Genomic DNA, 25,619 nt, shown 5'->3' on the forward strand with positions numbered 1-25,619 from the left:
AGCTCCCACTGGAAGCTAAAGGACCTTTACTACTTTTGAAGAAAATACTGCAGGAGCTTCTGTCTTTCACAGCACAAAGAACCATAGGAAGGCAAAAATACATTTTCTGTTGAAAACTGGGCAGGGGAGAAAGAAGCTTCTGCTCATAGCAAGTTTTTTTGTTGGACTTTGATTTTCTGAGTCTCTGAAGCACTGAAGAGTGAATTAACCAGGATAATGCTGCTACAAGGGACCCAGCTTCTCGCTTAGCAAGTTCTCTGCTGAACTGCTGGGTATTTGACAGATGCCTGGTGTAGAAGGTTGTGTGTCTGGGCTGAATATAAGTGTAACTGTCTACCAAGAGTCCATAAGTAAGCCCAGCTGGATACTGCAGGGTGGCTGAAGAATGTGCACTCTGCAGTAGCCTATTAGTGCCACAGACCAAGAGGAATGGGTGGTAGAGAGAGCATTTTAAAAGGCCTCTATGTTTTTCCAGCTCCTGGGCCTGGCAATACCTGAATTCGTTTTTGGTGCAAACTCAAATCTTCTTGAAATTTCTTTAACCTTTGTGAGGTTGCTCAAAAGTCACAGGATAACAATTCAAATAATTACTTTTTTCTTTTTTCCATCTGCCTTCTGTAGATGAATCTTTCTCACAAAACTTGGACCAGCCCCAAACTATGTGTGACTGGAGCCATAGGTACTGTTTGCTTTGGTTTCCTTGGCAAATATTACATAGATCCAGAGCCAACAAACAGACAAGAGCATTTTTTTAAAAAAGCAGGCTAACAAAAATGAAAGTATTCTTTTGTACTGCCTAGAATGGAAAAAAGGAAGATGAGTTGGAGGTAGGTAGAAAAGAGTGAACAGAGCCAAAACAGTTGTTTTCCAGTCCTTGCATGCAGTCCACAGGTAGAGATGCAAACTGCTATGTGACCCAGCTCTTTAGTCCCAGCTACTACTCATACCAGATTACACTGTTTACAAACACAAGACAAACTTAGAAACTATGTGGGAAATGAGGTTGCTGCTTACACCCAGAAGAAGTCACAAGCTTCTCACTGATAACTCAAGAGCAGAAATAGAAGCAAAATTTCCTATGAATTTGTCATTCGGCTCCAGTTAGCAATATGACAGCATGTTAGTAATGGCTGCTTTGCTCATTCCTGCCAAGGGAATTCCACAATCTGTTCTACACAGGCCTCAGATTCCTCCAGGTTAATCTAATGCATGATCTCCAGCCTGAAAAGCTTAAGTACTCACAGCTCTTCTCCCCAAGAAACAAACATATAATCAAATCTCATGCTTCAGGGAATAAACTGATGGCTGCAGGCTCTGCAAGGAATACTTCCCCTATTTTATGGCTTTGCACAAATCATGGGGTTTGCCTTTCCTCTGAAGCATGAGGCATTAGCTACTGCTGGATGCAGAATACCAGGCTTAATAAAGCAACGTTCAGAGCTAGCAGAGGCTGTGTTTTTCTGGTTTTGTCAGCAGCACTCTGTTTTTCCCTCTAAATTCTGAGGCAAGGAAGAACTACTAATTGGCAGCCCTGTTTGCAATGGTATGTCTGAAAGCAGTTGCATCAAAAATGGCATTACCTGTAAAGGAAACTTGGCTAATTATCTGGGGATCATACCTATGCTTGGACTCTCCTTCATGATCAGAGGGTCTGCTGCATGTAAATAGAAACACAGGTTTTATGAATGTTTCTCAAATGAGCAGATCTCTCAGAGGATTTGCTACAGCTCTCCAGTTATTATTTTATGGGCCAGTGACCAGGCTGTCCTTATAGCACAGAAAGGAATGCAGTTGCTGTTTGGTTTGCAGACATCTGACACAGTACCACATGTGAGTGAAAAAGCCTTTTCCATGGGAATAGGAATGCAGTTTCAAAAATACCTGTGGCACAGGTGGGCTTCTCTCACTGAGGCAGCCAACTCTCTTTGTCTCAAAACTGATGCTCAAAAGATAGCAATTCCAACTCATTTTCACAAAATTATGTTTCATTCCACCATTACCCCTTCCCTATAAATTCTACAGAGTGTCAGGACAAAATGTGGAGCCCAGGAAAGACACTGCAGTTCAATTATTTCAAGCAAGGGAAAAGCCTTGAATATTTTACAGGACTGAGTGGTCCTGCATATTGCGTTAGTAATAAACAAGCACAATGCAAACTCAGAGCTGAGTTCTCAGCTTCTAAATATACTGAAACTGCCAAGGCAACAGATGAGATTTTCCCATCAATAGCCATTGAGCAGACAATTACTCTGTGATCAGTTTTACACCAAGAAGAAGTAACATGGCCTTGTCACAGGTAAGGTTTGCGACTAGAAATAAACAGCCTCCATTTTATGCCAATCTTCTTAAAGAAGCAAGGCCATTTATGCTGACAGCAACAACAAAAGAGCAGATAATTTGACCTGGAGGTTCATTTAATAGTTGAGTAAATGTATGGGTTTGGTTGGGTTTTTTTCTAGAAAGACAGGTTTGTTAAAAGAAGACTGCAGCTGAGCAAATTCAAACTATCCCTTCAGCTGCCTTTACATTGTTTCTCCTTCTAAATTTTAAATGTTTGGTGCAGTTAGTTAATCTTCTAGTTCCCTTTTGGTTGGTATCTTTGGAGGTGTAGCTAGGAACACCTCCTGGAAACTACTGTGAGCCTTCAGGAGATTATCTACTGATCTTTACTCCCTCTAGGTGATTGCTGGACAACCTCCAAAACTGTGATATTTCAAAGGAGAGATATGGCACCATAGTACATCTCTGCAACAGCCAGAACAGACACCAGGGACCTTAGCTCAGAGAGTGATTAATCAGGAAATGATTACCTTGTATTATCTTTGTCTAGTTCTTTCATTCATCTGAAGCATCTCATCCCACACTTGACACTGGAAGTTGTACAGGACAGGTAGGGTCCCCATTGTAGATGTGAGTGGTGCCAGTCACGACTCTGACCCCTGGGTGGAGGTCTGCAGTACACAGATGAGAGATCATGAAAATAGCAAAGAGAAACAATGGAGTACATTGTCAAAAGACCAGCTGAAAACAAAATGTACTGGTCAATCCAAAGTGCCTCAAAATGTATAAGGATAAAAAAGTATGCTTTTTAATCTCCCAGTTAATAGCTAGGTGAAATTAAGACAGCAGCTCACAGAGGATGAAATTCAAGCACAATAGTAGGAACCAGGATGTGAAAAACAAAACCAAATGATTTATGACTCTGATTCCCAAGTGATAAGAATGAACATAATAAAAGTAGAATAGTAAAACTAGTTAGACAGGAGAACAAATCACCTTGATACCAATTTATAAAATAAATAACTTTTCAATAAAAATTGGAACTGGAAAAAAAGCGCATTTTCACACATAGCTCAGAGATCACATAAATGCCAAGTGACATGACAGTTGCTGAAATAAATGCTCTTTTTATGAGCAGCAGAGTAGTAAAGCAAGCAAAATAGATGCATAAAATGGGTAAATTTCCAGTGTATTAGTTATTGCTGCCTCTGAGCTGCAGTAAATAACAAATTCATTTTTACCTTTTTTTGTGTTCATGAATACATTTTTAGGACTGTTTTTCCACCCCCTTCTTTCATGACTCCATTTTTTAGAGATTTATGTTCTTCTTTAAAGTTTATAAATAAGAAGTATCCAGGTCTTTTCTATATGAGGCAAAAGGGCTGAAAACTCAGAAGAAACTATTTATTATGGATTTCTGAACTTTCTTTACATAAATTGTGTTGTCTGTGAACACACTGCTTCCATAAAACTTGTTTTTGTCTGGATGTCTTTCCCCTTATAAATGAAATCCAAAATAAGTTTTCTTCCAAAAATCGTGGACCTACCCACCCTGCATTTTTCTCCTTTATTTTTCTTTTTATAGGACAAAATCACAGTATGTTCTCTTTATTTACTGCTTACTATACCTATAAATAAAGGATGTAAGATTATCAAGACAGAGTGGACTGGAGTCAAAAAGATGAAAGATTTTTTTGAAATACAAGCTGACCGTTCCCAGCTGAAAATATGAAACTAGTCAGTGATTGTGAAAGTGAATAGACTTAATAAGTGCCACAATGTTCATCTCTGACTCTGATTACATCCTCTACCATGAGCCCTGCCCAAAAACCAGCAAACCCACACCCTGAAAGAAGAAGTAAAATTAAAGTTAAGGACCTTTATGTTCAGATATGTCTTTGTTTTCATCACCTGTGTAGTCATTCATATTGGTGCAAAAGACTACCCTGCTTTGCATCCATGTGCTTCATTTTTTTGCACTGAGATAAATGAGCGTGCAGAGAGCAGGGCAAACAGGAACCATAGCCAGAGTTTTTCCTTGCATTTATGAGTTCATATGTACAAATACAAGAGGGTTTAATTACTTACTGTGCTTGAAGATAAGATATCCCTTAAAATAGCAACACAGGAAGATAAAGATGATAGCTAATGTCTGAAATCACTTAGGTGTAACTAAAAAACCCATGCCAATATCTACTCATATTTTCAAATCAAGGTGAGGGACCTGAATCCTACGACCCTCCATTAATGCAGAAGAGCAGACATCCATTTAACCACCCACCTGTACCTGTTTTCCAGAGACGATTCCTAGTACAGATTCTTTCAATTCTCATGAGTTCTGTGGCTTCACAGATATCAAGACATATTACCCAAACTGGATAAATCTTTTTTTTTTTTTTTAATTTAATTTCTCAATCACACCATTCAAGGTTTATCCAGAACAGATTAATGCACTATAACTCAAGCCCCATTTAATCTAGCTGCCTGATTAATGTGTAGTTCTGGGACTTTTGCATGAAATTCAAAACAGGCATTCCAGATTATACATCGAGAGAAAATAAGCCCAGCAAGGAGAAAAAAAAAAACAAAACCACCTGCTAACTTTCATTAAAAATCTTATTCATATTGGCACAAAATTAAACAAGTAAAATAAGAAATGTATCAAACCTTAAGGACTAGTTTTTCTCCCTTCCCAAGCACTCCCCAGTCTTCACCTTTACTGATCATTAAAGCTGCTAAATGTACTGACAGCCCTCTCTCTACCCATGGAGCTGCTAGAGACAAGAAGGAGAATAGCAAAGTATAACCACATTTTTAATCAAGGAGTCACTAGAACACTTTGATAGGTTCTGCAGTGAACACATATGTCCAAGGGCATCCCAGTCCTGATGGTCAGTTAAGGACATCTGTTTATTTTCTTTTTCTTTTCCCAGGCTGCAGAGTAGAAACATAGCTGAGATTTGACATTAGAGTCACAGTTGGTATCAGTTTTCAGTCACTCTTGATTCAGGCTGACATACATATCTATACTCTATTAAGCACAAATACTGTGCTCTGTTACCCACACCATTTTAGTGCTTATCAGCTTGAGATTTTTGTTACTTGCCTGTTCCTCCAATCTTCATTCTAATTTGTTATGAATTACTAATCTTATAATTGCAAATAAGAAAGCCCATCCAGGAAATTAGGGGCTTTGGTTGGTTGTCATTTGAACTGGGATTTCAGACTTTACAGGTGTGTTTCTGTCCTTCTAAATAGGAAATAAACAGCATCTCTAACCGAAATTAATGCCGATGAGACAAAAACTATTTTTTTCTTTGTTGTATGACTCCAAAAAAGTTATGTTTTATTTCATCCTGATAGCTGGCTATCAATCATGTATGAGTCATGAAATCTTTTCATCAGTATGAGTGTCTATCACTCAATAAGCTAGATGCAGGAATCTACAGATACAGCAAAGCTGATTCCTGGAAGTATTGAATTCATCAAAGGCATCAAGCACCATTACAATATATTTTTTTAAAACCTTTTTTTTTTTTTTTCCTTTTCTTTCCCCCCCAGACCAGATGATTGTTGCCTCCTATATTGTGTAAATAAAATTTATGAGAAATCACAACTTTCTTCAACCTCCTTGCTTTTAATGATTTTTTTACATGTTTCAGAGAGTTTGATGGTCTTTGAATTAGCTGTCTTTAGTCACATCATGCAGTTAATTCCTCCTCTCGCAAATCCTGAAGCTGTATAGCAAAGCAGCTACTTGATGGGTAGCTTTGTAAAATTCATGATCTGGAATATACTAACAATGTCTCTCAGGTCATCATTATCAAGATTTACAAGCATCATAAGGTCTTAGAGGTAACTTCACTAGCAAAAAATACAGTTATGTTAGGGTAAGTTTGTATGTAAGATGACATCTCCACTCACACTGAAATTCCTGGGCATTGGACAATGTAAAATACTAACATATATGTGAAATTCACAGACTCTGTCTCTATTATGTATTTTACCATATTTAAAAGAATTAAATGTCTTAGATATTTCATCTACAGTGAAAGAAAAAGAAAGAAAGAAGAAACTTTCCAGGTAACAGAGTCTACTTCAAGGATGCATGATGAAACTCCAGATTATCTAAGATTTATGGATCTATCATTTCAGCAAGATATTCAAAATATAGTTCCTTTAAAAGTTTCAAGCTTTATTAATTCAGTATTGAGTGATAATAGATGAACAGAATGTAAGAGCTATTTATGGCAATTGCAAGAGATCACTTGTGAATAGTATATATTGTTCAGCAATTGGACATTCTTTAGGAGAGAAGGCATCTTCAGGCATAATTCTATCTTGTATTGTGAAGCCTTCTAAACCCAAAATTTGAAATTGAATAAAAATGGCAAGATAGATCAATTTCAGTACTTCTAGAATAATCTTTTCAAAACCATGTTCTATTTGGTGTGGTGCTGTCTATTAAAAAAAAAAAAGAGAGGAAAAGGAGTGAGAAAAGAATGTGGGTGAAGTGAAGAAAAATAATTTTGTTCAATTTCTAGAATCTGATTCAATGAAAATAGCAAATTAGATCATCCCACCTCAGTGTGGCTCCTTATTAGGTGGAACTGCAGTGTCCCTGTGAACACTATAAAGGGAAGAAGAGAAAGACTATCCATAAGTAACAGTAAAGAAAGACTGTGATAGTCATTCAACAGCAAAATACCCGATTCCTACACATTGCACATAATTGGAAGTCACTCCCTTTTAATTTTGTTCTATTAGAGACTAGAGACCTGTGGCTATCTCAAATTAGCTCTTGTTTTATACTTTTAAGATCATATTCTTCTGTGACTGCCAGAAGTAAAATAGAAAAGTATACTTCAGAATTGTTTTGGAACCTGAGCCCAGATATAACCAGAACTTTGTTAACACTGATTTGTTGCAGTGTATTTTATGCTGGGATGAAGGTTGTTCAGGCAGTGTGTGAAGGAATGGAAATAATTTTGTATCTTCCTCATTCTTTTTGTACACATGCAAGTGTCAATCACAAAAGCTGATGTAAAGGATGACCAACTAAAGAAAAATAAGTAAGCTTTACTCAGCTTTACTGAGCCTTTTTTTTTTTTTTTTTTTAAACTTGTTTATAAAGTTAGTATGAACCTCAGAAGTAATTTACCCTTGTTTCAATTTAGAAATTCAGATCTGGAATTTTAAAAGCTAGACAACTGGGAAAATGAGATCATAAGAAATGAGAGAAAGAGAGATTAGACCTTCCTTAGCCAAATGGTTACATTTCTTTTTTTGCCTCGACTTTGTGAGCAACTAATGATCTTCAATGACAGCTTTCTGAAAACATATTAAAGAGTTAATGCCATCTGCTAGGAGACACTGGAAATCATAAAACACATTCTTTATGGCCTTCCACAGACATAACAATAAAGGCGCATAATGCAATAATTGATAGCCTTTATTTGAAAAAAAAATGTGGCATTTTCTTCTTCTACTGCTTTATTTGTTAAAGAAATCCAAAACCTGAAAGCAAATATTATACAAATCATAAGTAAATAAGATAAAATAAGAAAAGAGAAAAAAAAATAGTCTGAAAATGAGTCATGTTTTCATGTCTAAGATAATGAGAAATCTAAACCAGAATGATTTTGGCAGCATCAGCTCTGATAAGAGTTTTGTGTAACAGTCATGCCTACTTATTGATGGTGGAAGAAAGGAGGACACTTGCTACATGTGCACTCCAAGGAAGATACTACAGGCTAATTTAGGAATAGCTTTAAGAGAAAATAAAAACAGTCGACAGCCATTGATAGTTACCAAAAGAGAAACTAAATTAGACACTCTGCAGAGCAGAGATGTGGACCAAGAGAAAGAGTACCAGGAGACTGACAAGTTGCTTCAGGAAGAACTTGATTTGGCTTATGCCAGTTTTCAGATCTGGGTAACAAGTGTAGTCAGGTAAGCAAGCAGTCTCTGCAGAATTTCTGAATGACAAAGCTTGACCACCAGAAGATCTTCAGTTCAGCTTGTCCCAGGGATGCTGATATGACAGTATGAGAGATCCTTTATTTGTTCATAAACACGTGGCCATGTTCATTTGAAAGTGCGTGGCTCCCGATTGCTGTTGGCACTTTGGTACTGACAGGTTGCCCATGGAGACAGATGAACTGTTGTTAGCCTCAGCTGGCAGCCAAACACCCACCCAGCTGCTCACTCATTCACCCCAACAGGACAGGGAAGCTAAAAATAGGATTAATAAGTGAGCAAGAAGACTTGTGGGATGAAATAAAAACAAGGAGATCACTTCCCAATTACTGTCACAGGAAAAAACAGACTCAGCTTGGGAATTTAACTTAATCTTTTGCCAATGTATGTAAATATTGGAGTACTTATTCAGATATTGGGAGAAAAAAGAAGCCACACAAAAAAGAAACAAACTAAAACATGTGGGGAAAATACACCCCTCCTCCTTTCCCAGATTCAGCTTGATTTCAGACTCCTCTCCTCCCTCTTGTTACTGTCCATTTATCCATTTATCTCCCTTGCTCCTTCCTTCACTTTTTCTCTGCTCCCTTGCAGGTCCTCCATGGGCTGCATTCCCTTCAAGAATATCTGCTCTGCCACAGAGCACGTCCTCCTTCTCCACCTCTTATCTTGGTGTTCCTTCTGCTGTTTCTCACTCCTTTTTGTTCCCTCCGCATCTTCCCCTCCTCGTCTCCCCCTCCAGCATTTTCTTCCCTTTCTTAAATATGCTTTCACAGAGGTACCACCAGCATCACTGATGGACTCAGTTATGTCTTGCACTGGGTTCATTGTGGAGCTGGGATGGGCTGTGTCCAACCTGGAGCCAGACCCTGGCTTCTTCACACAGAGGATATGTCTGCAGCTCCCCCCTACCAAAACCTCACCACCTTCACTCAGTAAAACCAGTAAGGGTGAACTGATAGACATGACAAAAAAAGACAGTGCTATAAACATTACCCTTAGCCTGGAGGTTATTGGTGGCTCTGGGCTCTGAGATTATTGGTTCTCTTTCACCTCAGGCTCCATCAATAGGAAATGCTACTTCTTTATAATGTGAAGCCCTTTACTGGACATCACGGCCATAGAAAAGAATTCTTTAATTATGGTTTACCTGGGGTTAGGCTGACAGTGCCATGACCTTTTAGGACACTGGAAGGTGGACAGAAGATGATGCAAAAGAAATCAGTGGAAGGCTGCAGGTTATAGAGCAGTAGTTATGTCACACAAGTGTGTGTAGCATTCTGCATGGTCTTGGTGAGGGCAAGGAGGAAAGAGAGCATCACCAAGGAGCTGGTGGAGGCAATTCAGAGATCTGAATGGCTTTTGATCAGAAAGAAGAAAATGGAGCTTTGTAATTAATAGACAATAATGATCAAACATAAGGCCTGATTCTTCACTTTGTGCACTCAAATCTTAAGTAAATCACTGGGCAAAAGAGATGCTCAGCAATGTCTTTGCACCTGGCTAGATTAGCCAGAATTAAAGCATAAGATCCTCGAAGTTTGCGAATATAGCCATATTTTATATAAAATTGTAATGACTTTTTAAAAGAGTTGAAAATCACTTAAATCTCTCTACACTTCAAAAGCTTCATCTGCAATGCAGAAAGTTCTGTTTTGTTTTGACATTACACTGTGGAAAAACCTACTAGGAATGCCAGTGTCAGATCACTACTAATTCCAGAGGAAAGTGGTTGCAATTCAATAGGCCATATGAAAAAACAGGATTTTTTTTTCCAAGGCTTTTGTTTCTTGTCTGGATGTTCTTTTTTGATGCAAGTTTTTCTTTAAGAACAGAAAAGTCTCTGCTTACTTAGGCTTCATGGAGTAGGTCATGCTATGGTTCACTTTAAAGTTGCATAATACATATGGCATATTATTAACTCCTTTACTATCATCACCCTCATCATCATCTTTGAAACTATAAAAATGCAAAGGTAAGACTTTTCGAGGACAGGTCACTTTTAAAAATGTCCAGGATAGTCTAACCATTATAGTGGGTTGTCAAGGCCCTTAATCCACAAATAGCAAGTGATGAAAATTACAGAATTGCCTGTTTCTTCCATTAAAAGAGGTTGAAACAGAAATAATTTCTGGAAATTGGATGCTACTGATGCATGTAGGTGAAAACAAATGACAAGAAATTCTGTTTTTCTTGGCATTTTTAAGGTCTTGAGAACAAAGATCGAGGCTTTGAATGCAAATAATTTGTGTTTAAAGTATTTTAAACCACTCAGAAACAATTAGTGTTGAATCTTTATTCTACTCAGAGTTGGAGAAAGCTGCAGAAAAAAAAAGGCTTTGTGGGGACAAAGAAATCATACAAGATTGATACCAAATACATAGACCTTTAAAAGGATTTCAAATCTGTTATTGAATTTTTTACTAAATATTTTTGCATGAAGAAACGTGGATTTCTGTGTGAAATTTGTGCAGATGGCCTGGTCTCCCATTTGCATACATAGTACCAAGCCATAAGTGTGCCAATATCCACCCAGGAAGAACTATAAACAAAATTAGTGAACATTTAAGTTCCACTTTTACAGTATTTGTAATATTAACTACCAGGTATAGACGTGTTCAGAAGTTTTGCTGGGTTCGTCACTGAATGTGTATTTCAGATCCACTCAATACCTGCTTTTCTCTGAGAACAAAATAATAAATTAATCACAAGCAGAGATCTGAAGACAAGAGCACAGTTTAATTTTTGTTGTCCAAGTAACATCCTATTTCTATAATGTTTTAGAAAAGTTTCCCTCGTCCATTGGACATTACTACCTTTCAATACCTGATCGAGAATTGGAGTGCATGGAGTAATTAGAAAGAGAGAACATTTTGTGAGCCACTTCCTTGTATTGTGTTTGATGCAGCAGCAGAACTAGAGCACTTCGTGAATATTTTTTGGCACGTTTCACTGCAGAACTTACTGAATGTTTTCTCTTGCAGGAAAATACTAAGGAAAGGTAATGAATCAAGAGGAAGCAGTATTAGGAAGGGACACTGGAGAAATGGAAAGGTTTATATCAAGCTCTAATTGTTTTTGAAGAACATCGTCCTCATCCATCCATCCATCTCAAAAAGTCTTACTCTCATGTCTCTGCCTTCCTGACTCCCAGTTTTTCCTTCTATATTTAATAAGTGCAGAAATGCTACTTAAGGATATAAAGATTGAGAGTGAAATCATAGATCCTTTCAAATTCATGACAAAACTCCCACAGATGTAACACAACCAGAATTTCAACCACAGGATATTTTACTAAGGCTGCATGAATAACAGAGAACATCATATAAGTAAAGCCATGAGAGTCATGAATGTTTCCTATCTGCACCGTACCAGCCCTCCTAATCTTTTCTCCTTCACTACTTTACATTATCCTCAAAGAATTTATGTTTTATAGTTTTCACAGAATCGTCTATGTTGGTAAAGACCTTGAAGATCATCCAGTGCAACCATTAACCTAACATTGACAGTTCCCAACTACACCATATCCCTCAGCACTATGCTTCATTTCCTTTTAAAAATTCAGTTTCATAGAAGATAAAGTCATTCTCAAATGGAAAATGTTTCAAAATGAAAAGCTAAATTGTTTAATTTAGAAAACTTGCAAGCAATTTTTCCCCCCCCCCCCCCCCCCCCAATCTTCTTATCTTCTTCATTCTTTTTAAGGTCATCTCTTCACCAGCTTTGCCCAAATGCATAAGAAGTTTTGTTCCTTCACTAAGCTGCATTTTTAATAAATTTACTACCTGCAAAAGCAATTCATCCACCTCTAGCATTTTTTTCCTTCTCAGACTATTACCTCACAAATAAAAATATTGTCTTCTATGTCTTCAAGTGTGCAAATACATCTAGAGGTATATTACACAGTAGTGACGATTTTTTTATATTCTAAATTAAAATTAAGAAAGTTCTGATGCAAAGTTCAATGGCATTTTCAATTTACACTTTAAAGCACAACCCCTCCCCTGTCATATCTTTCACTTATGGTCTTGTTTGTGATTTTCTGTTCCTATGACCAAGTTCGTAGAAACATACTTTTAACACCCATACCAACAGCTCTTCTAAAAACATGTTTATTACATATGTAGAACAGAACTACTACTATTTTAATATATATCCAGTCAGAAACAGTTTTCCTCAAAGTAAATAAACTAGTAATATCTGAGAAAGTTCAAATTTCCCAAGCCAGGAAATTTTTGATTTGTATAAAAACAATGATTTGCTGCAATGACTCATGAAGCTTTATGAAAAATTATACTGTATCCTATAAACATCCAATATGCCATAAAAATACAGCAGAAAGCTCTCATTAGAATTCTACATTTTTTTCTGTGATACTTTGCTGTATAAAGTGATGCATTTGTCCATTGATAAAACATAATATTTATGTAAAGTAGAGCTAATAGCTGTGTAGGACCATAACTCTCCTGCACACATTCATTACACAGCTCTACAAACAAGCAAATTTATCTAGATTAAACATCAAGGCTTCACAAACTGGCAAGCTTTAGGTTGTTAAGTCATTAGCGTCCTTCTGTGACAGGATGATTTTTTAAAACAGCACACAAGTGTCAGGATGTAATATAACACACTTAGCAAATGTTTTTTTAACAATCTTCATTACTGATCAGCAAAACACTGTATGAAGTGTTTTGAAAGACACTGAAAACATGTATAAAACTGGCTGTAATTAATTAAAGTAGCTTAATTCACTGAAATTAATGGTAGCTATTCAAACAGAATGATTTATATAAGGAGAAACTTTATTTTAGCCAGCACTTTTTTTTATAATATCCTTTGTCTACTTACTCTCTCCTGCAGTAGAATCAGTTTGCCCTCCCTCCTCCCTTCCTTGCCTTCTATTTTCCCCAAAATAAAATATACTTATTTACTACAGAAGAGTAAGTCATGAGGAATCATCAAGCTCTTTTTACCTGTCTGCTGTCTGCAGGATGAGATTAACTGAAGGGTTGTTGGGGCCAGAGTCTTTTTGTTCATTTCATGGGGCATCAGATTGAGCCCATTCCTTGTACTGAACAGTAACAGTGGCCTAGCACCGATTTGTTTATGCAATTCAGCTATGACAGGAGGAAGAAACTTAACTTTTTATCATTTTTTTTCGAACCACTGCATGCCCTGTGTAGTTTTATAACCAGGGCCAACTAATTTGTCATGCATAAGGTAGTTTACAGAAATAAAATGAAGATAGGTTAGTTGGGTCTAATTTAGAGACACTCACAACTCTTGCAAGATACTGAAGTGTTATTGACTGAAAAAGAAAGACATCTTTCAAGCATGACCCTTCGGTAAGACACAGAAATGGCCAGTCAGGCACCTGCAATGAGCCCGAAAGCAGTGGTGCTTATCTCCCAGCCCAGCCCATCTGTGTGATGCCATTCAGCATCAGTCCGAACTGGATATTCACTGAAGTTTGACAAGGTGATACAGATTAACAAACCAAAAGAGACACTGCTCACAGTAGCCAGTTCCTTGGCAGTAAAATATTCATCAGGATCTTCTTAATCAGTTGCCTAAGTATGCCCAAAATTAGTTTACCTGGCTCACTATTTAAACCAACTAAAACCTTTTTCCTGATGAGATAAATGGCATCTGTATTCTCTTGTAGACTATCCAGATCTGTAGCCAAATAGCCTAGTACAATCCATTCTTTAGCATGATACTTCTCTTTGGAGATTAGTGGAACCTGTATACTGTGACTGTACTCCCAAGTCCTCCGATTCTACAGCAGAGCCACAGTAGTCTCTTGTATTCAGCTTGTCCAACCTATTTAACATGCAGTTGGCACAGTCTCCTGCCTATGTAAGGGCTTTCAAAGTATCACATCACCAAATATGTGTCTAGCCCTCCCCATTCCTAAAGAAAAAAAAACAACAAACAAGCAAACTGATTCTACTGAAAAGATTGGGAGTGAGGTGACATGAATCTGTAGCTGTCATGTAGAATATAACAAAAAGCAATGATGACCATGTGTGGGTGTCCAAGGAGAAAACAATGGGCAAGTAGGAAAACATCCAATCTTTCTGACACAGAATTACTTTAATTACAGTTTCATAAATAATGACTCACTTTAACAAGGCAGTCATTGTCAGCAGCAGTCTCAGAAATGATAGCTGTTAATTAAAACTTTATTTTCAACTTTAGCTTATATTTTATCGACTAACATGGGCCTCAGAATAAGTTTAAGAGATCAGAACCTGCTGTTGCATTCACATGGCTCCTATAGAAACTTGCAGATTTATGCACCAAAAAATTATTCCTAATCTCACACACACACAAAATGGGTGCATCTCTCTTTCCTCTAGCTGGAACAGAATACCCCTAAATGATTATAGCAGTAGTGACTTGCATAGTAGATTTGTATAACTTTATATTTGTAAATAGTATGATGAGAGGCATTAACAAGCAGATAAGAAATTGCCTCATTAAAATGGTACACCTTTTACTGTCTTTCTGACACAATGTTTCTTAGCTCTGTAAGGTCTTTTCAGCACAAAATTATGGTCAAACTTTACACAATAGGTACAAATGATAGTATGGGTGTAGCTTTTAAGTTCACTTCATTGTAGCTTGAATACAATCAATGCACAAACACACTGCTAACTTTGTTCATATTCAGAACCCTGTTAAAAATAACATTGGCTCATACTTGTATGAGGTCTCCTCTTCACCCTTCCTACTTAACAAGTTCCTTTTTGGCTCTATTGGGGAATAAGATAGCTACCAGAGATGAATATCCCTTTAACATCCACATAAGCTTCTGGATAACCACTGCCTTTGAGATTTTGCTAACAGGCACCCAAATGTAAATGCAGTAAGCCACAGTGCAACATCAAAATGCAAGATCATAAAAAATTCTCATCTGCCCAGTTCTGCAGACTGGTTTTTAGTCAGTTCTTTGCCTACTTTGGGCAGAGTACAGATACATACAGATCATGAAAGAAATATGCCTTTAGTCCCAGAAGACCAAGATTTAAGTTATGTGATGTGTTCAAAGTGCTCATGGGATGCCATTTCAAACACAGGAACAGTCTTAATTCCCATACGAGAGAGCATCCTCCCAAATAGAAAATTCACACCCCATAGATTAGGAAGAAATACCACAAACTGTACATGACTGCTGAGTTTGTCTGTCTCCAGACATGTCCTCTTTTTCCACCTAGAAATCTTTTGGAAAAATCTGAGAACTCAAGTTTGTTTCCAGACGTTCTGTAGCAGATGGCACAAGGCAGCAGGATGTCAGGCAATCTCAAATATGTCCAGCACAAACTCTCAAACCAGGACAGGTACAGCAAGCTTTAAAGTTGGGGCCACTGTTAACAAATATGGTAAATAACAAAATGCCATGGAGCAGAATTTTGGCCAGAAATAAAGATATAACCAAGGAATATGGCACAAGAGATGCTTTCACAGGGAGCATTTTGGGTAAAATAAATAACATTTAACTCAGCTGAGATGCAGGTACTCTTAAATTAGGTGCAGCCAAACACTGTAAGGATCTGTTTTATTTCCATCAGTACTGCCTAGATTTTTTAATTGATTACTTGTCAGTAGGATGATTTGTATCAATTTTAGGCTTTTTTATGAGTAATATTACTATTATTATAACACTTTGGCTGTACAGATGGATTGTGTAAGCTGTCAACATTTAGAATTCTATGTAGATGATGGACAAAACTGAGCTGGAGGAATTTTTCTGAAAGACACTAATGGCTATCAGCAAGTGAGCCACTGATCTTGAATGAACACAGGTATTCTTCAACTTGATAGGTGTCTATGTATGATCTCTAGAAGCACGGGGGAAGGAGGGGCAGTCCCTTTATAGAGCATTAAGTAAAAGCCGTGGGAAGAATCCACTCAAGTTGTCAAATTCCATCCTAACCTAAGCCACACTAACTGAAGTGAGCCAGGGATCTGGTTTAACAGTTTGGTGATGCCCAGTGTGAAAGATGGCGATACACCAGTTCCTGAGTTGTTTCTAACCTCTATGCCAAGTGTTTCAGCAGTCCACTGATTTGATAACAACCCTGACCTGAAAGTGTCTACCAACACTGGGATTAAGTGATTGCTTAGTTACGGCAGTGTGCTGCTGTGCTTGGCAGAAAAAAAGCAGTAGAGAGTGAAAGAGCAGTCATGAGGCTGACAGTGACAAGGCAAGGGCAGATGCAGCCATACTGGGAATGTGGGAACAGGGCAATCCCTACAGCGTCACAGGATGGGAACACTCCCACTGCAGCAGTCTGGAAAATGAGGTGGCTATCACCTGCTTAGCTCCTTGATAACTGCAAGCAGCAGAAGCAGAATATACAAAAGGCAGCCTTAGAAAATGTACACAAGAAAAAACAGCTTCAATTTCATTCAGATATCCATGTATAGTCTCTTAAACATAAAAAGATTAGGTCAGAGAATTACATGACCCAGAATAGCAGTTTTCCTTTCAGCAGAAATAATTCACTGTGGTCCTGTATATTGGCCAAAAGGTAAAGATTTAATGACAGTTACGGGAGAAGGAAAAAATGAAATTGCTGCTGGAAGTGTTCTGGTTTTGATATTACAGAAAAGAGCAGACCAGAAAAACAGACATCCAGCCCCATAATTTTGCTAATTAAGAAAGCAAGCACAGAAGTGAATACTTTATGCAAGGCAGTATTGAAAACCCTGAAAAAATCTTTGAAGGCTCTTGAAAGTAAAATTATCCCAAATCCAGGAAAGGGTTATAATAGTGATGCCACTGTATTAAACATGAAGAAAAAAAAAAAACCCTGCAAAGATATATTTAATAGCCACAGGAGAACATATAAAATACCGGAAAGGTATGTTCTTTTAAAGATACTATACTTTAACTGGCAAATGCTACTCTAGAGGGGTTTAGTTCAGCGCTGAAGTCACTGGAGATGAGAGCAGTGTTTGAGTGGTGTAAGGTGTTTGCCCTGAGCATAGGTGGGTAGGTACTGCCTCTTGGGAAATAACTAGCTTGTCAGAGTCTAAATTCGCATGAGAAAGTGTCTCATGGAAAACGCTGCTCATGTTCAGGATTACTTTTGAGGTAAATGCGAGCAAGAAGGAAACTTTCCAGACTATCCTACTGATTTGGAAACTTAACTGAGAAAAACTTAAGAGCAAATCCTTTAACTAGGCACAACAGCAGCTATTATCTGATCCTCTACATGCTTAGTATTCAGGTCATCCACATCCAGGGCAAATGCCATAGATTATGTAGCAGGAACAGTTCTGGGAAAGGATTAAAAAAACCTTAGGGATATTGATAGATAAAACCATCCCACCCTGGATAGCCTTAGATTTCACTGTACATAGATGCAGATTTATTGAAGGCCAAAGAAAAATTTGTATTGAGAACTCCAAATGAGAACCACACGGCATTTCAGTCACCTGGTAGCAGGGGCATCATCACATTTGGATACCATGCCCCCCCACTCCCCCTCCCCTCCCCCCTCTGGATTTTATTCCAGAGAACTGAAGAAAAAGCCTGGAAGGTGACCACTAGAGTGTTCTCACAAGCACAAATACAGTCCTTAATTACCTGTGCTTTGGAAATAATCATATGCTGTACAAGGCCCATGTAACACAATTCCCAGTAGTGTACGTGGTCCACTCCACTGTCTAACATATGGCAATGACTACATTAGCATGTATTTTGCACACATTCCTACATTTACACTGCAAGTAGTTCAGAAATTTTTCTTCAAACTACATTTAGTTTGGTCCCTGTATGGTGCTTTCTCTAGTTTATAGATGTTCAAGGGACATATGTACCCACATATATTCAGGAAAGATGGAGGGCATTTTGGGCCCTCACCTGCAGTGGAGCTCTACTTTAGTTTTTCCCAGAAAGAATTGTAGTTCATGCACAGCAAAATCTCACTTTGAATCAAGATGAGACACAGCAGGAGATCTGAAGTAAAACACTAATATAGATGTAGCCAGTGCTATCTCCATTAGATTTATCTAAGGTCAACACATCTTATGCTTCCTGTGGTTCCTGACACAGGCCTGTTTGTCAGGTTTGCACATGGGGTGTTCAAAGCTGCTGCTTCTCACCTTGGCATAGATGCGGTTAAGGCCAAAACCAGCCTGGCACAAGCCTGACTCTTAAACACCTCCAGGGATGGGGACTCCACCACCTCCCTGGGCAGCCCATTCCAACGCCTAACAACCCGTTCTGGAAAGAAATGCTTCCTAATATCCAGTCTAAACCTTCCCTGATGCAGCTCAAGGCCATGCTATTCCCTCTTGTCCTATCACTTGTTACTTGGTTGAAGAGGCTCATCCCCAGCTCTCTGCACCCTCCTTTCAGGTAGCTGTAGAGGGCGATGAGGTCTCCCCTCAGCCTCCTCTTCTCCAGACTAAACACCCCCAGTTCCCTCAGCCGCTCCCCGTACGACCTGTGCTCCAGACCCTGCACCAGCTTCGTTGCCCTTCTTTGGTCACGCTCGAGTCATTCAATGTCCTTTTTGTAGTGAGGGGCCCAAAATTGAACACAGGAATCGAGGGGCGGCCTCACCAGTGCCGAGTACAGGGATGAGATCCCTTCCCTGTCCCTGCTGGCCACGCTATTGCTGACACAAGCCAGGATGCCATTGGCCTTCTTGGCCCCCTGGGCACACTGCTGGCTCCTGTTCAGCCGGCTGTCAATCAACACCCCCAGGTCCCTCTCTGACTGGCAGCTCTCCAGCCACTCCTCCCCAAGCCTGTAGCGCTGCTGGGGGTTGTTGTGGCCCAAGTGTAGAACCCAACAGTGGTTCAGATGATAGCTCAACTAACTGACCAACAGACAAGCATTGTATGAGCCAGACTGACCACCCAGAAAGCCCCTCATGCTGAAGTGCTGTAGTAGCTCTTCAAGATAGTTAGCAAATGTTTGACTGAAAACAGCCCTTCTTCTGTGAGATATGTAGTCAAAAATACACATAGAGAAAGAACTACTTTTCTGAGCTCCAGGAAAAACCACTCTGCACCCAAATTCAGCAGCCAAACTCCCTCCCAAATTGCTTCAAAATTTGTTGTGTGCTCTTGTCAGCATTTCCTTCATATCTTTCGGTTTCCATCATCTTCATCTTTTATCCAGGAAGGAAAATGTCAGTCTAACCATTTGGACTCAAAGTCACCGCCAGTATTTCTGGTTTCAACAAGTACAATCATTTTCATTACATTTAAGTCGAGCTTCCTGGGAAAGAAATGGGGAATCTCACCACAGGCACATGGCACATTCAAATTTTATCACCTATACTTACTAGGGCTATAACTCACAGAAAGAGAGAAAGAGAGAAGTATATTTCTCCAGAGAGGAGAGGACACATTTTCAATACTGTTGCCCTTGGGGCTCTACCAAGCATCCACTGCCACGGTCAGGCTTCTTGCTGTCTGTGTTTCCTTGGTTAGCCAGGGTTTTCCAGCTGGGAAATGGAGTGGACATACCACTCTATCCTGCTTAAATGCTGTAGAAGAAGCAGAGACTTCAAATTACTACCCTCAGTTGGTAAAAAAGAAAAAAAAAAAATGTTTTCCAAATCTCAAATATGTTCTTTCACCTAAAACCTGTTCTTTTGGTGAATTTCTACCTAAAACAACTTCTGTGAATCCAAAGTCCTGATTCAAGGGCTTTTTCATTAGCAGTCTTATTTTAGGAACCTACCTTTCCAGAATAGTCACCCTTCAAGAAGTTTTCAGTGAATCCCAGCAACTGAGCACCCACATATCATCTTTATGACACCAATCCTTCACCATTTTAGATTTGACCTAGAAACTGTGACTGTTCTGAGGATCACATATCCATGTTGCTTTTATAAAAAACGTCTTTTGCCTTTCTCATTCTGCCATGTCATCCTGGACTCATCCCAGCAAAAATGTGATACCTGGATCCCTCCCTCTGGATCTATTTCAACCCAGTTGCTGTGGTTGTCACTAACAGACAGCATGCCACTCTATTTTCTGGGGCTGGTCTGGAGACATGTTTGTCAGTTTTTCTTAACAAGGAGTCTCCAGTCACATAGATCTGCATCTTTCTGATAGTGGTGTGTATCTTCAGTCCTATCCCTTCTACTCTGCCTTCTGTCTGCAGATCTTTCTCCCTTCTGCTCCCATTCTCTCACACAGTTTTCTACACGCTGGCCTCATTTCTCCTCAGACTCCTTTCTACTCTGTCCTGTGTTTTGGTATTTTTGATGTTGTTGTTGTGGAATTTATCTTTTTGGGTTTTTTTTAACATAAGTGTTCTTCACTTCTTCCTTTCCACTATAATTTTTCTCTTCATTTTTCAGCAAATCTTGCAATTGGCTGTTTCTTTATCTTTTTTCCTTATCACAGGATTTTCCCCACCTCCTCAGGACTCTTCTCCCACCCAAGAACCTGCCTCCCACAGAAAAGTTCCAACTTTAGATAGCACTCTCAGAGTTACTATTTAGATACCCCAGGCACTGTTATTTATTTTATAGTGCATTTCAGCAAATCCTGTTTAATAGCTGTTGGGTTAGGCATAATCATTAGCCACTTACACAATATTTTAATTTCTGGTGTCCCAGAACAATACTATTTTATAGACTGAATCATTCTCGCACAGTACTACAGCATCGCATCATCCATCTGTTTTGGAGGTATTTTCATGCCTCAGTACTGAGCTTCATTTCATAATGGGCCAAATCTTGCTTGCTTTACTCTCTTGGTACATGCATTTCACTGTCTGAAGGAAGAGCACTGCAAATTCCAGCAAAAGTTAAGCATTTGACTCTGTGATATACACCAATAAACTCTGAAAGTGTCATGGAGTTCTCCACTTATCCTTTCCATGTTGTAACAGTGAAGTTGTATCTTCTGTTTCAAATGAAAAATCACAACAGAAAGTCTGCCCAAACCAGCAAGCTGTCAGATCGAATATGATGCTGAATTGTGCCTAAAATCAGCACATATAGGGTTATGCCAAGTTTGAGTGAAAAACATGATATTCTAAATGTTTCTCTGTTTGATTTTGAATATAAGATAACAATCTAGTTTCACTTACAGATAACAAAAATGCTATGTTTTAGATTCTATTTTTTATATATATATATAAAGAAAATAGATCAATATTTACTCATAAACCACTCTGATTTTGAACAAAATCCCTAAAACAATTCTACAATGCATAAGGAAAAGGGCAAAATCATCTTCAGCAAGAAAGAAGGTGTTCTTGACTACTGGTTCCATCCAGAAACCAGGAGCAGCTGACCCTCCTTCAGGCCTCTTTACAAAATCAGACATAGGCCTCCACATCTCAGAGCAAACAGCACCCACTGTACCTTCTCCAGCTTTTTTGCCAACTTCATCAACCGTTAGGTGAGCTATCTTCAGACATCTAAGACCCCTGTGTTGCCTAAGTGACTTTCTCATAGATATGCAGCACAGTTGTGACTGATAACACAGGCATCTAATGCATGAACAACGCTGTCATGTCTAGGTGCAGTTTCCTAATTCTCTGGAGTTTCAATTTTGCTTCATTAGCCATCACAGAAGCCTTGTTCTTGGGGGAAGCCACTCCTGGCAGCCTGTAAATGAAGATCCTGAAGTAAGTATCAGATTTCACCATTGAAAGTGTCTGCTGCTCTACACTCATCTTGGCTTTTTAGTGCAAAGGAAAGGAAACAGAAAAAAGGAGGGAAGGAATTTCAAACATGGAACAGCTGTTAGGATAGATTAGGTAGGGCCAAGAAAGAGACATGAGGCTTAATGGGGTGAGCCCTGAGAGCTGTGTGAATGGCCATAGCATGGGAAGAGACTGGGTTGAGCCTGGATGAAGGATAAAGGAAAGACAGTGAGAGACCTGATTACAAATCGAAACAAAATACAAATGGAAACTCAAATACAGTACTCAGTAAAAAGTATGTCCTAACTTCATTTCCTAGAACTCAATATATTAAACAATGTGATGGATTCTTACCAGCTTCATAATTCTGTCTTGTGGTGTTCACTCTAGTATTATAATGCAATTGTTATTGCAGATTCATCTTGTATTTCCTCACCAGCGAAGGCAATTCTAGGTAACAATCTATCCATTCAAAAATAATAAAATATCGTCTCCATTTTCTTTTCTAAATAACAAACCAGATCATTGTTCCTATTCTGCATAATAGGCCAGCTTCTTTACAGTAACATATCAACAATGCAAATCACTTAGGGCTTATTTTGCATTCCTCTGTACCTTTTGCAAAGCTGAAACATCTAGTAGAGTCAACAGAGTATGTATAAAATACTTGCATAGTCCTTCATATGGAAGAAGAAATAATGCTCAGGCCTCATAGTTCAGGTACCCCAAAAGAGAGCACTTGGATTTCGATGTTAGACTCAGTAGCATCTTTACATTTAATATAATTCATAAGATAAGAGCATCCCACACCGGAATACCAAATTTTCTAATGACATGGGAACTTCCAAGCAAAAGTAAACTTTTGAGCAGGGTCTCCCCACACAGAGGTGAGACATAAACCTCTATAAGTCTGGTGAGTCCTGTAAATATTCTGCTATGTCATTCATTGATAAAGCTCTAAAAAATGACATCTGCAGCTATTCAGTTTCAGTCAAAATGGGGTAGGTAGTTTCAAGATGATCAAAAATCACAGTTGACTTCCTGTCTACTTGGCTTTACCCTGCTGCAGTTCTGATACAGACATGCTTGCTGCTGAAAAAGGTAACCAAACTTTGTATTGCTTTCCATGTAGAAACAAGTTATGACAAAGTTTTTAGCTCAGATCCTGAGCACTGACAGTTTCACCACACTGAATGTTCTCTAGAAAAGAACAGTTTCTCAAGAATGAGGACTCTGTTATTGCATGGAATAGAAAAAATTACTTTTCCTGAATGAAAGAAATGATAAAAGATTTAGAAAGTCCCGATGTTCTCAGCAGTCTCATCCATGGAATAAATTTGGCTAAGAGAACTAACCTATTTCATTTTTCTGTGGTTATCTGATTGTGGAGAGGACAAACTCTTCAAAGAGGACTTCACAGGGCAAATGATCTGAGTTCATACATAAATGAAAGAGGGAATTCTCTTCATATAAAACACTTTTGCAAGAAAACCACTAACAAATCTAACTTCAGTTGGTATCAGATATGTACCATGTCAGCGATTTTGAAGAGAGAATGATGTTATTACTGAGGCTTTTTGAGTTACTCCTGAAGATTCAAGCAGCAGTGATGTAGCTTTTATCGTTTCGTTTATTTTCATTTCTAATGACAGTAAAGTCATGATTTATCTTAACATCAAAAATGTTTAAAAAGCAACAAGAAAATAGAACAATTACTTTTGGAAGACATGTTAGAGTTCAGGATGTATCCAGTGAGAATAGAAAGATTTTTTTTAAATTATGAATTATGGTAGTTGTATCTTATTACCTGGTGTGTACTGTGCATGGTAAATAATCTGATTAAAAATGTGGATAGCCTGAAGCAGCCCTCAGTACAAGAGTAAAACTAATCATGAATGTACTGGTATAAATCACAGAGGTGACATACATAGAGTCTCAAGAGTCTGAAAAATTGTGAGGTGCCCTTCTTTATTATTCTTTTAAATGAAACAGACATTTTCTACAATGATAGCTTTCTAAATGGGATACTGTGATGTTCACTTCCAGTTATGGTGCAAGTTCAGTGAGATCAGCCCAGCTTCACAGGATGGACTCCCTTGGATCTTAAAGGAAGAACCGACAAGCCTGAAGCCTGTTCCCTCCCCTGTTAACCCTCCCCTGAAGAGACAGACAAGTGCATATTGCAGGCAACCATAGATCCCCGGCTATGCTTTCACCTGGTGAGACATGACCCTATGTCGATGTAAAAACCATGTGACCATGTTGTCAGATCATCAGGTCAGAGCTAACATATTTTGTCCCTCAGCAGAATTTATTATCTCAGCCTGAATACAACCACAGTTCTGAAAATTTTGGTCTTCTGGGAGTGCAGCAGAGCAAGCTTGTGTCTGTGATTCTGGCCACATACACAATGATGCGTTTCACACTGATCATCCAAGGATGTCACCCCTTCTACCCACAAAGGTAATGAACCCAAGTTCACTAAGAGTAAAAGATTACAATTCCTTTTTCCCATTGCCCCCTTTTGTTTACTGTAATTCCACTACTGCAGTTTCCCTATAGCTTGCTGATTGCCTATATCTTTCATCTTCTTCCAAAAGGAAAACTACCATAGAAATCTTCATTTTTGCTTCAATAGATTCCCCTTTTATTTCTTGCATATGTTTATTTCTAAGGTTTAAAATGACAACCCACGCTCGCCATAACTGCAGAACGTGTTCCTCTTTGTTTTGAGGTAATCTCTTGGGCCATCTCAGAAACTTTTTCCCTAGAATGAGGAACAGATCCCTCAGTCTTTTCCACTACATCAGGTTCTTTGGAAAAATCAAACCATTCTGTTGGGATGTTAACCACTGTCATGCAGAATACTGAATATCAGAGAGATGCCTTCTACCATCACCTCTTCTGTCGATATTCTAATCTCACTACAGGCTGGTTTTAGTTTTCTACAAAACATATAATTGTAGTGATTTATTTCAGAAATTTCCCTTGGGATTCTCTAAGTAGCATGTGTTCACAGAGGAAAAAAAATATTTTTAATTTCTTTGCATTGATTGATGCACATTTATCGTCTGTTGCAACTGGTAACTGAATAAGCAGAATGTTTTTGAAGTCTCTGTGCTCTTTCAGATCCTTTCACCAACATTAGTGGTGTTAAATGCTCTGTGTGACTTCTGATCCTGATTCATCTCATCTACAGGGGTAGAATAGGGCAGAGGAACTTGTTACAGCTTGCAGACTCTGAGATCCTCACCTGTGAAACTGTTCCCTGTTTGGCAAATCGGCCACCTGCCAGTAGAGAATAGCCAGAGCACTTTCAGAAGCAAAGCACACTGTCAGCTTAGTGTTCCCTACAGTGGAGAAATGCCCAGCTAGCGGTCATACAAAACACCATAAAAGAACAGAAAAGAGAATGTGCCTTTTATTTTCAGTTGACTGATGCAAATTGAGCAAATGCATACAAGTATCTAAAGGTATATATTCATTTTGCACATGCATGCACGTCAGAAAATAAAAATGCGTTGAGATGTTCACATGTACTCTGAAAGTAAGGCAGAGAAAAAGGGACTTAATAGGACTTACTGCTAATCAGCAATGCAAGTCCTCCTCAAAACGATTCCTCTCCTCTCCTCTCCTCTCCTCTCCTCTCCTCTCCTCTCCTCTCCTCTCCTCTCCTCTCCTCTCCTCTCCTCTCCTCTCCTCTCCTCTCCTCTCCTCTCCTCTCCTC

At 38.7% G+C, this 25,619-nt stretch overlaps 1 long non-coding RNA gene across 1 annotated transcript in view; it reads right to left on the reverse strand.

Annotated features, from left to right (window-relative positions):
- Positions 1 to 2,819: 2,819 nt before the first annotated feature.
- Positions 2,820 to 25,619, reverse strand: part of LOC141957047 (uncharacterized) — an 89,228-nt gene continuing 66,428 nt past the window's right edge. Inside the window, exon 3 of the long non-coding RNA XR_012633049.1 lies at positions 2,820 to 2,951. This is a non-coding gene — a long non-coding RNA (uncharacterized LOC141957047). The remainder of the gene's footprint in view (positions 2,952 to 25,619) is intronic.

This window comes from Athene noctua, chromosome 2, assembly GCF_965140245.1.
Source record: "Athene noctua chromosome 2, bAthNoc1.hap1.1, whole genome shotgun sequence".
Classification (NCBI taxonomy): Eukaryota; Metazoa; Chordata; class Aves; order Strigiformes; family Strigidae; genus Athene; species Athene noctua.